This window comes from Corythoichthys intestinalis, unplaced genomic scaffold (assembly GCF_030265065.1).
Source record: "Corythoichthys intestinalis isolate RoL2023-P3 unplaced genomic scaffold, ASM3026506v1 HiC_scaffold_23, whole genome shotgun sequence".
NCBI lineage: Eukaryota > Metazoa > Chordata > Actinopteri > Syngnathiformes > Syngnathidae > Corythoichthys > Corythoichthys intestinalis.
The window spans coordinates 4,890,818-4,903,887 of NW_026651592.1; the positions used below are offsets into that span (position 1 = coordinate 4,890,818).

At 39.4% G+C, this 13,070-nt stretch overlaps 1 protein-coding gene across 1 annotated transcript in view; it reads right to left on the minus strand.

The window, feature by feature from the left end:
• LOC130911207 (synapse differentiation-inducing gene protein 1-like) overlaps positions 1 to 12,460 on the minus strand; it is a 40,981-nt gene extending 28,521 nt beyond the window's left edge. Inside the window, exon 1 of the mRNA XM_057829016.1 lies at positions 12,285 to 12,460. The gene's annotated coding sequence lies outside the window, so the exon portion shown is untranslated. The remainder of the gene's footprint in view (positions 1 to 12,284) is intronic.
• Positions 12,461 to 13,070: the final 610 nt, after the last annotated feature.

The following is a 13,070-nucleotide window of genomic DNA, read 5'->3' on the forward strand; positions in this document are numbered from 1 at the left end:
CGTTAGGCTAATGCTAACGGCTCGGCCCCCCCAATCTCCTGCTATGGCTGCCAAAAACACAGATCCCTACTCTACCACCGGCCAAGCCGCACGGAAACGGCGACAGCCGAACGAAGTGCCGCTCTGCTGATGTCGCTTCCGCGAGAGTCAGTTGGTGGGGCTGAAATTCCGTGCGTTCACTCCCTGTGTTAACCCTTTATACTGACTCCATGTTCCAAACGTGTGAAGAAGCCTCACCGAAAACAGGTTGACAATTTATTCGTCGACACTGGTCAAAAAACAAGGCAAAAACAGACGACGGAGGAACAATGCTGGATCCAAAACAAGGCTACATAGAAAAGTTTCCGAGCAGCGAACTGTTTGTTATCTCAGTGTCCAGTGTTTTTGAAGGCTAAGGTGGAGTGGGCCGGGCCGAAGGTGTGGCTGGGTGTTGTCTTGGGATAATCCCTCTGTGGCCGGTTTTGGGCGGTTAGGTTCGTGAGTGGATGGGACGTTGTTGCCACAGCGACCAATGCTGGTCTTGACGTCCCAAGCGGCCACTATCAACTTTGTTATCCTGGCTGGGCGAGACGCTACTTGTTTAGGACAGAGCACCCTGCTCTTTGTCCTTGGAGTGGCCGGGAGAACTGATTGCAAGAGTTGGTGCATCAATCTTGCTCGTGACGCCCACGTTGGGCTTCTGTGATAAGATGGCGTTGTCTATCTATTCTGCTTCTTTTCATTAAACTATGGTGTGCTATTTATTTTATATTAGGAGTGTTAGAGTAGTACAGTCCTACAGCAAATATGAGAGATGATACTATTCCCTGATTAATTATATTACATGTGTTAGAGTAATGCAAACAGTTATATGGTGTGTGCGAGAAAGATAACTATTCCCTTTAGTACAGTGCCCTCCATAATTATTGGCACCCCTGAAAAAGATGTGTTTTTTAGCTTCTAATATATATATTTTTTATTCAAATAATATGGGACCTTAATGGAAAAAATCCAAAAAAAAATCCAACCTTCAATACAAGTGCATTCATTCAGTGGGGAAAAAATCCCACTTCAAGAAAAAATTATTTGACATCAAATAATGTGTGTCACAATTATTAGCACCCCTGGTGTTAATACTTTGTGCAACCAAGCTCAATCTTGGTCCCACACAAAAATAGACACGGACCAAGGCTTCAACTGGGACCGTGTGCTTTGGTCAGATGAGACCAAGATTGAGCTTTTTGGCAACGAACACGCTAAGTGGGTCTGGCGTGCCACGAAAGATGCAATTGCTAAAAAGCATCTCATACCCACTGTGAAGTATGGGGGTGGGTCAGTGATGCTGTGGGGCTGTTTTGCTTCCAAAGGCCCTGGGAACCTTGTTAGGGTGCATGGCATCATGAATGCTTTCAAATACCAGGACATTTTCAATCAAAATCTGTTGCCCTCTGCCCAAAAGCTGAAGACGGGTCGTCACTGGGTCTTTCAGCAAGACAATGACCCTAAACATATGGCCAAATCTACACAGAAATGGTTCACCAGACACAAAATCAAGTATTAACACCAAGTAATCAAAGTATTAACACCAGAGGTGCTAATAATTGTGACACACATTATTTGATGTCAAATATTTTTTTCTTTATGTGGGATTTTTTCCACACTGAATGAATGCACTTGTATTGAAGGTTGGATTTTTCTCTTTTTTTTCCATTAAGGTCCCATATTATTTGAATTCTAAAAAAAAATTATTAGAAGCTAAAAAACACATCTTTTCAGGGGTGCCAATAGTTATGGAGGGCACTGTATATTGCACTAAAAAATGAAGTACAACTGAACTGTACTTCAAAAGCCCCCCCAAAAAATGTAATTTTTTTTTTAACCTGCACATGAGTGCTGAGTCGCAATCAAATCTAATGTACATCAGTGTTAAATGTCATTGTTGTCCTTTTTTTCTTTTTGTTCCTGTCCGTGTAAATCTCTCTGAAGGGCATTACAGCACATTTAATCACCAGCATGTGGAAGCAGCACATACAGTACATGTAGTACAAACACATAGTAGAAAAATCCCTTGTAACCTACTCGATCATCAGAGTAGCAAATAATTAGCCTGTGCTTGATTTGCGGCGCATCCAGCTCCAAGCGTTTCCATAGGAACAGGAGCAGAAGCTTTGGGAATGGCAAGCGAGCTGTGTGCATTTTTCATCTTTTATTACACAGATGAAAACAATGGTGCAGTTTAAGCTGGGCTTATCCCCTCAAGTGGCATGCACATGTGTTTTTATTAGCGCCTGACATTCCCCGAACATAGAGTGAGCATATTTTGATTTCCAAAGAAGAGGACACTCGGCCCGGCCTCGAGATACTTGAATTTTACTCGAGGATCACTCAAAGATGCCTATATCGCCCACTTTTTTTTTTACTCAACTGGTTACTCAACAGGCTTTATTCTTCCTAAAAAAGAAATAATGAAACAAAAACAAAAAACGAATAGTGATTAAAAAATAATTAGGGCTGTCAAAATTATTGCGCTAACGGGCGGTAATTAATCTTTTTAATTAATCACGTTAAAATATTTGACGCAATTAACGCACATGCCCTGCTCAAACAGATTAAAATGACAGGAGAGTGTAATGTCCGCTTGTTACTTGTTTTTTGGTGTTTGGCACCCTCTGCTGGCCCTTGGGTCCAACTGATTTTATGGGTTTCATCACCATGAGTGAGCATGGTGTAATTATTGACTTCAACAATGGCAAGCTTTTAGTTTATTTTTTGATTGAAAATTTTTACAAATTTTAAACATTTATCTTTTAAGAACTACAAGTCTTTCTATCCGTGGATTGCTTTAAGAGAATGTTAATAATGTTAATGCCATCTTGTTGATTTATTGTTATAATAAACTAATACAGTACTTATGTACCGTATGTTGAATGTATATATCCGTCTTGTGTCTTATCTTTCCATTCCAACAATAATTTACAGAAAAATATGGCATATTTTATATATGGTTTGAATTGCAATTGATTCCGATTAATTAATTTTTAAGCTGTAATTAACTCGATTAAAAATTTTAATCGTGTGACAGCCCTAAAAATAATATAATGCAGACCCATGGAAATGTAGTCCAGTCAATACACACACACAGTAGGCTATGTGCCAACTCAACATTTTTTTAAATTACTATCACGACAATTGTCGTTGACATATTGTTATTCCCACTCAATTTTTACTCTCATTCAATGTTCTAGATTGTACGCAAACAATAACCGAAATAAACTGACAAGCAATTCAACCGGCATGTTTCCAAACCCAGCAGTTCAAAACTACATTGCCCATAATGCCTAGCGCGGCTGAGCTCACTGATTGCCACCCTATTAGTGAGTACGGGAGCCGAGGCAAAATCAGACTTTACTATAAAAGTTTACAATCATCAGCATCGCAAAGATGCGACACCAAACGGGATTTTACAGATTACACCAGTACAAATCTCCAACAGAAGTCAACACTTGCCATTATATACGTATTTATCATAAAAAATAAAAAATAAAAAAAAAACTCAAACACACCTATTTAGAATACTAGCATTAAACCAAATAAACTAACGTAGAACAATTACAAGACTCATACAATATACTGCATCTCTGTGTAGACATATAACTCAATATACAACAGAAGATACGTGATCGACAGGAGATAACTTACAGAAAGGTGTATGGAGCCACGTCTTTTAGAACTCCTTATTGAACTCCTTACTGTAGTCTGATCTCTCGTCAAACCGTCAGTAGATAGTGGTAATTCCCCATGAAACAAAGGGTAAACTGCCAACAAAAAAGAAGAAGAAGATCTACTCCTTCTCCCGCCCCTACTAGTAGGAGCCATCTCAACGCAGGCATGCGCTGCCTCCTAGCGGCCGGAGGGATTCTCTTCAAATTGGTCCCGTGAAAAATCATAAAAACCGGACATTTTCGTGAATTTATGAAACCTGGACGGACGCTCCGGAGGGCACGCAATAAGAGGACTTGTCCGGACAAAAGAGGCCGTTTGGTCACCCTACCCAAACACCGTCCAGGCTACTTCTGTTTGTGTGGTCAACCAATGATCTCTGCTAGTTGTGTGTTTCAGTGTGTAGGACTGCAGTGTTAAAGAAAATCAGACAGCAGATGCAGTAGTAGTATAGTTTATTTTTTAATTCTTTGTGTATTCTATGTCAATTTTCTACATTTCATATTTTTTCATCTAAACAATATTCCTATGTACTTACAGTGGGGCAAATAAGTATTTAGTCAACCACTAACTGTGCAAGTTCTCCCACTTGAAAATATTAGAGAGGCCTGCAATTGTCAACATGGGTAAACCTCAACCATGAGAGACGGAATGTGAAAAAAAAATCACATTGTTTGATTTTTAAAGAATTTATTTGCAAATCATGGTGGAAAATAAGTATTTGGTCAATACCAAAAGTTCATCTCAATGCTTTGTTATGTACCCTTTGTTGGCAATAACGGAGGCCAAACGTTTTCTGTAACTCTTCACAAGCTTTTCACACACTATTGCTGGTGTTTTGGACCATTCCTTCATGCAGATCTCCTCTAGAGCAGTGATGTTTTAGGGCTGTCGTTGGGCAACACAGACTTTCAACTCCCTCCACGGATTTTCTACAGGGTTGAGATCTGGAGACTGGCTAGGCCACTCCAGGACCTTGAAATGCTTCTTACGAAGCCACTCCTTTGTTGCCCTGGCTGTGTGTTTGGGATCAATGTCATGCTGAAAGACCCAGCCACGTCTCATCTTCAATGCCCTTGCTGATGGAAGGAGATTTTCACTCAAAATCTCTCGATACATGGCCCCAATCATTCTTTCCTTTTCACAGATCAGTTGTCCTGGTCCCTTTGCAAAAAAACAGCCCTAAAGCATGATGTCTCCCCCATGCTTCACAGTGGGTATGGTGTTCTTCGGATGCAATTCAGTATTTCTTTCTCCTCCAAACACGAGAACCTGTGTTTCTACCAAAAAGTTGTATTTTGGTTTCATCTGACCATAACACATTCTCCCAGTCCTCTTCTGGATCATCCAAATGCTCTCTAGCGAACCGCAGACGGGCCTGGACGTGTACTTTCTTCAGCAGGGGGACACGTCTGGCAGTGCAGGATTTGAGTCCTTGGCGGTGCATTGTGTTACTGATAGTAGCCTTTGTTACTGTGGTCCCAGCTCTCTGTAGGTCATTCACTAGGTCCCCCCCGTGTGGTTCTGGGATTTTTGCTCATCGTTCTTGTTATCATTTTGACGCCACGGGGTGAGATCAGGCATGGAGCCCCAGATCGAGGGAGATTATCAGTGGTTTTGTATGCCTTCCATTTTCTAAATTTTGTCTCTAGTGTCCTTAGAGAGCTCTTTGGTCTTGGCCACAGTGGAGTTTGGAGTGTGACTGACTGAGCTTTTGGACAGTTGTCTTTTATACTGATAATGAGTTAAAACAGGTGCCATTAATACAGGTAACGAGTGGAGCCTCGTTAGACCTTGTCAGAAGAAGTTATACCTCTTTGACAGCCAGAAATCTTGCTTGTTTGTAGGTGACCAAATACTTATTTTCCACTCTAATTTGGAAATACATTCTTTATAAATCAAACAATGTGATTTTCTGTTTTTTTCCCCACATTCTGTCTCTCATGGTTGAGGTTTACCCATGTTGACAATTACAGGCCTCTGTAATCTTTTCAAGTAGGAGAACTTGCCCAATTGGTGGTTGACTAAATACTTATTTGCCCCACTGTATATATTCCTCCAATGTTTTATGGGTATTTATTATCTCAATGGCTACCACTGATGGCCCTAGAACAAATGCTCATTCCCTGACATGCCTCCCACTTTAAAAGTATTGGATGTCCGGATGATTGGACGTCTAGCATAACTGCAAATTCAGGCATCGAGAAGTTAAATCTACTTTTTCTATAATTCATACACTAGTCCTTCTCAAAAAATTAGCATATTGTGATTAAGTTAATTATTTTCTGCAATGTACTCATAAATATTAGACTTTTATATATTTTAGATTCATTACACACAACTGAAGTAGTTCAAGTCTTTTATTGTTTTAATATTGATGATTTTGGCAAAAACGTCAAGAAAAACTAAAAATTCCTATCTCAAAAAATGTGCATATTTCATCCGCTCAATACAAAAAAGTGTTTTTTAATACAAAAAAAAAGTCAAACTTCAATTAATTATCTCAGCTATGCACTCAATACTTGGTCGGGAATCCTTTTGCAGAAATGACTGATTCAATGCGGCGTGGCATGGAGGCAATCAGCCTGTGGCACTGCTGATGTGTTATGGATGCTTCGATAGCGGCCTTAAGCTCATCCACAGTGTTGGGTCTGGTGTCTCTCAACTTTCTCTTCACAATATCCCACAGATTCTCTATGGGGTTCAGGTCAGGAGAGTTGGCAGGCCAATTGAACACAGTAATGCAATGGTCAGTAAACCATTTAGCAGTGGTTTTGGCACCGTGAGCAGGTGCCAGGTCATGCAGAAAAATGAAATATTCATCTCAATCAAGTTTTTCAGCAGATGGAAGCATGAAGTGCTCCAAAATCTCCTGATAGCTAGCTGCATTGATCCTGCCCTTGATAAAACACAGTAGACCAACAGCAGCAGCTGACATGGCACCCCAGACCATCACTGACTGTGGGTACCTGACACTGGACTTCAGGCATTTTGGCATTTCCTTCTCCCCAGTCTTCCACCAAACTCTGGCATCTTGATTTCCGAATGACATGCAAAATTTGCTTTCATCTGAAAAAAGTACTTTGGACCACTGAGCAACCGCCCAGTGCTGCTTCTCTGTAGCCCAGGTCAGACGCTTCTGCCGCTATTTCAGATTCAAAAGTGGCTTGACCTGGGGAATGCGGCACCTGTAGCCCATTTCCAGCAGGCACCTATAGCCCATTTCCAGCACACGCCTGTGCACAGTGGCTCCGGATGTTTCTACTCCAGACTCAGTCCACTGTTTCTGCAGGTCTGGAATCGGCCCTTCTCCACAATCTTTCTCAGGGTGCTGTCACCTCTTGTGGTTGTGCAGCGTTTCCTGCCACACTTTTTCCTTCCCACTGAGGTGCCTTGATACAGCACTCTGGGAACAGCCTATTCGCTCAGAAATGTCTTTCTTTGTCTTAGCCTCTTGCTTGAGGGTGTCAATGATGGCCTTCTGTACAGCAGTCAGGTCGGCAGTGTTGCCCATTATTGTGGTTTTGAGTAATGAACCAGGCTGGGAGTTTTTAAAAGCCTCAGGAATCTTTCGCAGGGGTTTTGAGTTACAGTAATTCGTTGATTCCGATGGTTAGGTTAGTAGCTTCTTTAGAGTACCTTTTCATGATATGCTAATTTTTTAGATAGGGATTTTTGGTTGTTCTAGACTTTTTTGCCAAAATCATCAATATTAAAACAATAAAAGGCTTGAATGTTGTGTGTAATGAATCTAAAATATGTGAAAGTTGATTAGTACATTACAGAAAATCACTTTATCACAATATGCTAATTTTTTTAGAAGGACCAGTACATGGAATTTGGAAAGCCACTGCGCTTAAACTAAAAATACCGTGGTGTGCAGCGAGGTGTGTCATATGTCGGACGCAGTGTTCCGTTTGGAGCACAATAGTGTGTGCTATTGTTTGTGCACGCTCACTTGTGTGTATGTGCAAATGAGCCAATGGTGTGACTCTGCCTCCTGCGGCTGTTTTCAACCCAGTTTGCATTCATCACAGACTCTTGCTTTTTCCTGAGTGTGATGTCAGACAACATGGGAAATCACATCATGAAAGCAGTTTTTTTTTTTCATTTAAAAAAAAAAAAAAAAAAAAACGAAACGAAAACCCAGTAGCACTTTTTTTTAATGATAGAATATTGTCAAAGATTAGTTGTTTTTTTGTGTGATTTGTGATGAAAAATTATAGTTTTATGATGGGTGTACCCATATTTTTTTGTCATTCATTCAATAATTTAGCCCTTTATTGTCAAATGTATCACATTTGATCATAGGCGGAGTTAGACTTTTGGACAGGAGGGGCACAACATGTTGATGACCCCGAAGCGCAGTTTCAGCAATAAAATTAACTTACAAGAATATTTATAATAATAAGTTGACAATGAGCGTTATTTGTTTCCCATCATCCTTGAGGGGAATTCTAAATCAGGCTGCTTAGGCAATACTTTTCACCAAGATCGTCAACCACTGAATATGGTACGCCCGCCGGTGTTTTGCCAATGTAGTTACCCCAGTCAAAAATTGTATCCCCTGGGCGGAACCATACGGAGGTAGATTTGTGTCTTTATTATTCAATCCCAAAAAAGTTGCTTCAATCAAAATATATTAGGGCTGTCAAAATTATCGCGTTAACAGGCGGTAATGAATTTTTTAAATTAATCACGTTAAAATATTTGATGCAATTAACACACATGCCCCGCTCAGACAGATTTAAATGACTGTACAGTGAAATGCCCACTTGTTAATTGTGTTTTATGGAGTTTTGCTGCCCTCTGCTGGCGCTTGGGTGCGACTGATTTTATAGGCTATAGCACCCATGAGCATTGTGTAAGTAATTATTGACATCAACAATGGCGGGCTACCAGTTTATTTTTTGATTGATTTTACACAATTTTATTAAAACGAAAACATTAAGAGGGGTTTTAATATAAAATTTCTATAACTTGTACTAACATTTATCTTTTAAGAACTACACGTCTTTCTATCCATGGATCACTTTAACAGAATGTTAATAATGTTAATGCCATCTTGTTGATTTATTGTTATAATAAACAAATACAGTCCTTATGTACCGTATGTTGAATGTATATATCCCTTCTGTGTCTTATCTTTCCATTCCAACAATAATTTACAGAAAAATATGGCATATTTTATAGATGGTTTGAATTGCGATTAATTGTGATTAATTACGATTAATTAATTTTTAAGCTGTAATTAACTCGATTAAAAATTTTAATCGTTTGACAGCCCTAAAATATACATTTTCATTTTCAATCAAAAAAGTCGTTATAATTTAAAAAAAAAAAAAAAAAAAAAAAAGTGTTTGAATGCAAAAATAAATTTGAAACTCAAAAAAATGCATGTGAAAGCTATTTTTTTTTTACATTTTTTATTTTTACTGAAGCAACTTTTTTGATTGAAGTAATGTTGATATGTGTTTGGACCACATTGTGGCTAGGACGTTTTTGTCCTTATTATTCAATCCAAAAAAAAAAGTTGCTTCAAAAAATATATATATTTTCAAAAAGAAAAATCACTTCGATCCAAAAAAGAAAAAAAATAATCATAGAAAATGTTTTTGAATGCGAAAAAAATATTTGAGATTGAAAAATTTACATTTGAACACTTCATTTTACCTTGAAAAAGTTTGATTGAAGCAATCCTTTTGTGTTTGGGCCATATTATGGGTAGGACATTTGTTTCTAAATCATTCAATCCCAAAAAAATCAATCAAAAAAAAATATTTTCAATCAAAGAAAAAAATCATTTGAAAAATAAAATTGCCCTTCCCTATTTAAGAAAATTTTTTTTTTTAATTATATGCACAGCAAAAGACCATCTACCATCTGTTGAAATTAACATAAAATACACACATTACTTGTATTTTTAATTTTAAACATATTGTGTGGGTCTCACGGAATTACATTAAAAAAAAAAAAATTTGTGGTGTTCATGGCTCTCTCTGCCAAAAAGCCATGAAAAAATATTCTTAAATATCTGCAGAAATGCGAGGGGTGTACTCACTTTTGTGATACACTGTATAGTTAATATGTCAGCATTTCAAAGGATAGACTATGAAATACTACTGCTCGTCTACAAAACACTTAATGGCCTTGGACCAAAATACATGCTTGATTTGTTAGATTCCTATGAAACATCTAGACCCCTAAGGTCGGCTGGAACCGGTCTCCTGTATGTTCCAAGAACAAGAACCAAGCAAGGTGAGGCAGCCTTTAGTTATTACGCTCATCACCTCTGGAACAAGTTATCTGAAGGTCTGAAGTATGTTCAAACTGTTAGCTCCTTTAAATCAGGGCTAAAAAGGCTCTTGTTTAGCACAGCATATTCATAATTGTCTGTATACTGTATTTCAAGCTATTTGCTTTGTAGTCTTCTTGTGCTTTATCTCCATTGCAGATTTCAATTATCATTATTATTATTAGTAGTAGCAGTAGTATTTTTATTTGATCTTATTCTATTCGTGATTAAGTGCGATTTTTTTCGTATAATTTTATTTCCTGTTTCGATTGTTTTTTGTTTTTAGGTTCTATTGATTTAATGTGATTTTTTATTATCTTAATGTGATGTAAAGCACTTTGAATTGCCTTGTGTTGAATTGTGCTATATACAGTGGGGCAAACAAGTATTTAGTCAACCACTAATTGTGCAAGTTCTCCCACTTGAAAATATTAGAGAGGCCTGTAATAGTCAATATGGGTAAACCTCAACCATGAGAGACAGAATGTGGACAAAAAAAAAAACAGAAAATCACATTGTTTGATTTTTAAAGAGTTTATTTGCAAATCATGGTGGAAAATAAGTATTTGGTCAATACCAAAAGTTCATCTCAATACTTTGTAATGTACCCTTTGTTGGCAATAACGGAGGCCAAACGTTTTCTGTAACTCTTCACAAGCTTTTCACACAATGTTGCTGGTATTTTGGCCCATTCCTCCATGCAGATCTCCTCTAGAGCAGTGATGTTTTGGGGCTGTCGTTGGGCAACACGAACTTTCAACTCCCTCCACAGATTTTCTATGGGGTTGAGATCTGGACACTGGCTAGGCCACTCCAGGACCTTGAAATGCTTCTTACGAGGCCCCTCCTTTGTTGCCCTGGCTGTGTGTTTGGGATCAATGTCATGCTGAAAGACCCAGCCACGTCTCATCTTCAATGCCCTTGCTGATGGAAGGAGATTTTCACTCAAAATCTCTCGATACATGGCTCCATTCATTCTTTCCTATATACAGATCAGTCGTCCTGGTCCCTTTGCAGAAAAACAGCCCAAAAGCATGATGTTTCCATCCCCATGCTTCACAGTGGGTATGGTGTTCTTCGGATGCAATTCAGTATTCTTTCTCCTCCAAACACGAGAACCTGTGTTTCTACCAAAAAGTTCTATTTTGGTTTCATTTGACCATAACACATTCTCCCAATCCTCTTCTGGATCATCCAAATGCTCTCTGGCGAACTGTAGACGGGCCTGGACGTGTACTTTCTTTAGCAGGGGTACACGTCTGGCAGTGCAGGATTTGAATCCCTGGCGGCGCATTGTGTTACTGATAGTACTCTTTGTTACTGTGGTCCCAGCTCTCTGTAGGTCATTCAGTAGGTCCCCCCGTGTGGTTCTGGGATTTTTTTCACTGTTCTTGTTATCATTTTGATGCCACGGGGTGAGATCATGCACGGAGATCATCGAGGGAGATTATCAGTGATCTTGTATGTCTTCCATGTTCTAATAATTGCTCCCACAGTTGATTTCTTTATACCAAGCGTTTTACTTATTGCAGATTCAGTCTTCCCAGCCTGGTGCAAGTTTACAATTTTGTCTCTGGTGTCCTCGACAGCTCTTAGGTCTTGGCCATAGTGGAGTTTGGAGTGTGACTGACTGAGGTTATGGACAGGTGTCTTTTATACCGATAATGAGTAGAAACAGGCGCCATTAATACAGGTAACGAGTGGAGCCTCGTTAGACCTCGTTAGAAGAAGTTAGACCTCTTTGACAGCCAGAAATCTTGCTTGTTTGTAGTGAACAAATACTTATTTTCCACTCTAATTTGGATATAAATTCTTTAAAAATCAAACAATGGGATTTTCTGTTTTTTTTTTCCACATTCTGTCTCTCATGGTTGAGGTTTCCCCATGTTGAAAATTACAGGCCTCTCTAATCTTTTCAAGTAGGAGAACTTGCACAATTGGTGGTTGACTAAATACCTATTTGCCCCACTGTAAAAAAAAAAAGCCTTGCCTTGCATTTTTGTAATTTTTTTTTTTTTTTTTTTTAAATTAAACAACACCTAAAATAGGCCTAACGATGCCACTGTCACAATGTATTATTAATATGATACATCATGTTTTAAGTACAGTATATTATTATGCACTTTAATGATTCATTGTAATAATACGTAGACTTAATAATACTTGAATTTTATTTGTCTAATATTTACTGTATAAGATATGCATGCCACCCATACAGAGAAATAAATACTATATTTAATGTGATGCATGATCAAATGCAGGTTTGACTCTGCATTAATGGTTTTCTCACCTTCAGGTGGGATTCATCCATCTTCCTGGCGGATGTAAGCAAGACGACGGGCCGCCGTTCCCGCATTGTTTAGCACGGGCGCCCGACGTCAGTGCCGCATCGGACTCCCTTCCCCCCCGCGTGTCGTCTCCTCTCCCGTCATGCCGCTTCTGACTCCTCCTGGTTCCCAACTTCCCCGTGACCCCTCTCTCAATATCTCTCCGCTTGCACATACTGCAGCTCTCCTCCTCCTCCGCTTTGCAGCTCCACCACCGGGTCCTAAAGCCTTGAGCTCTTTCAATTACTGCAGAGGGGATAGAAACAAGCTCGCTAAGTGAGGACATTTTGCCTTTTCTTACTTGTTTAAGAGGATTACGGAGGTCAAGGCTTGATTTTGGGTTGGAATTAGGATTGCGGTTAAGAGCAGACATGCGGCCGGGTGAGGTTTTAAGGGAATAAGCGGCCTGCGTTCTTTGTTTTCATTACAAAACGTTCACGTTTATCTTTCAGTCAGTTCTCTTTAAGTGTTGTTATGCATTGTGTGTGCCCACTTCACGTCTCTGACCCACTTTAGCCCTCCTGAGTCACACTCAAGAAGGCATCACTGATGCTCGCCGGATTATGTTTAATGAGGCCCACGCGCACACACACCTTGGAATGCCCCCCCTTTCTTTTCTCTTATTGTTTGGACGGCCGCAAAGCTGTGGGTCTGAAAGCGTATTTGTCTTCAAAGTCCATTATAGGGACAGGGATCAATATGCGAAGGGATCAATCCTTTCAGATGGAGGACTAACACATGTGGTCCAT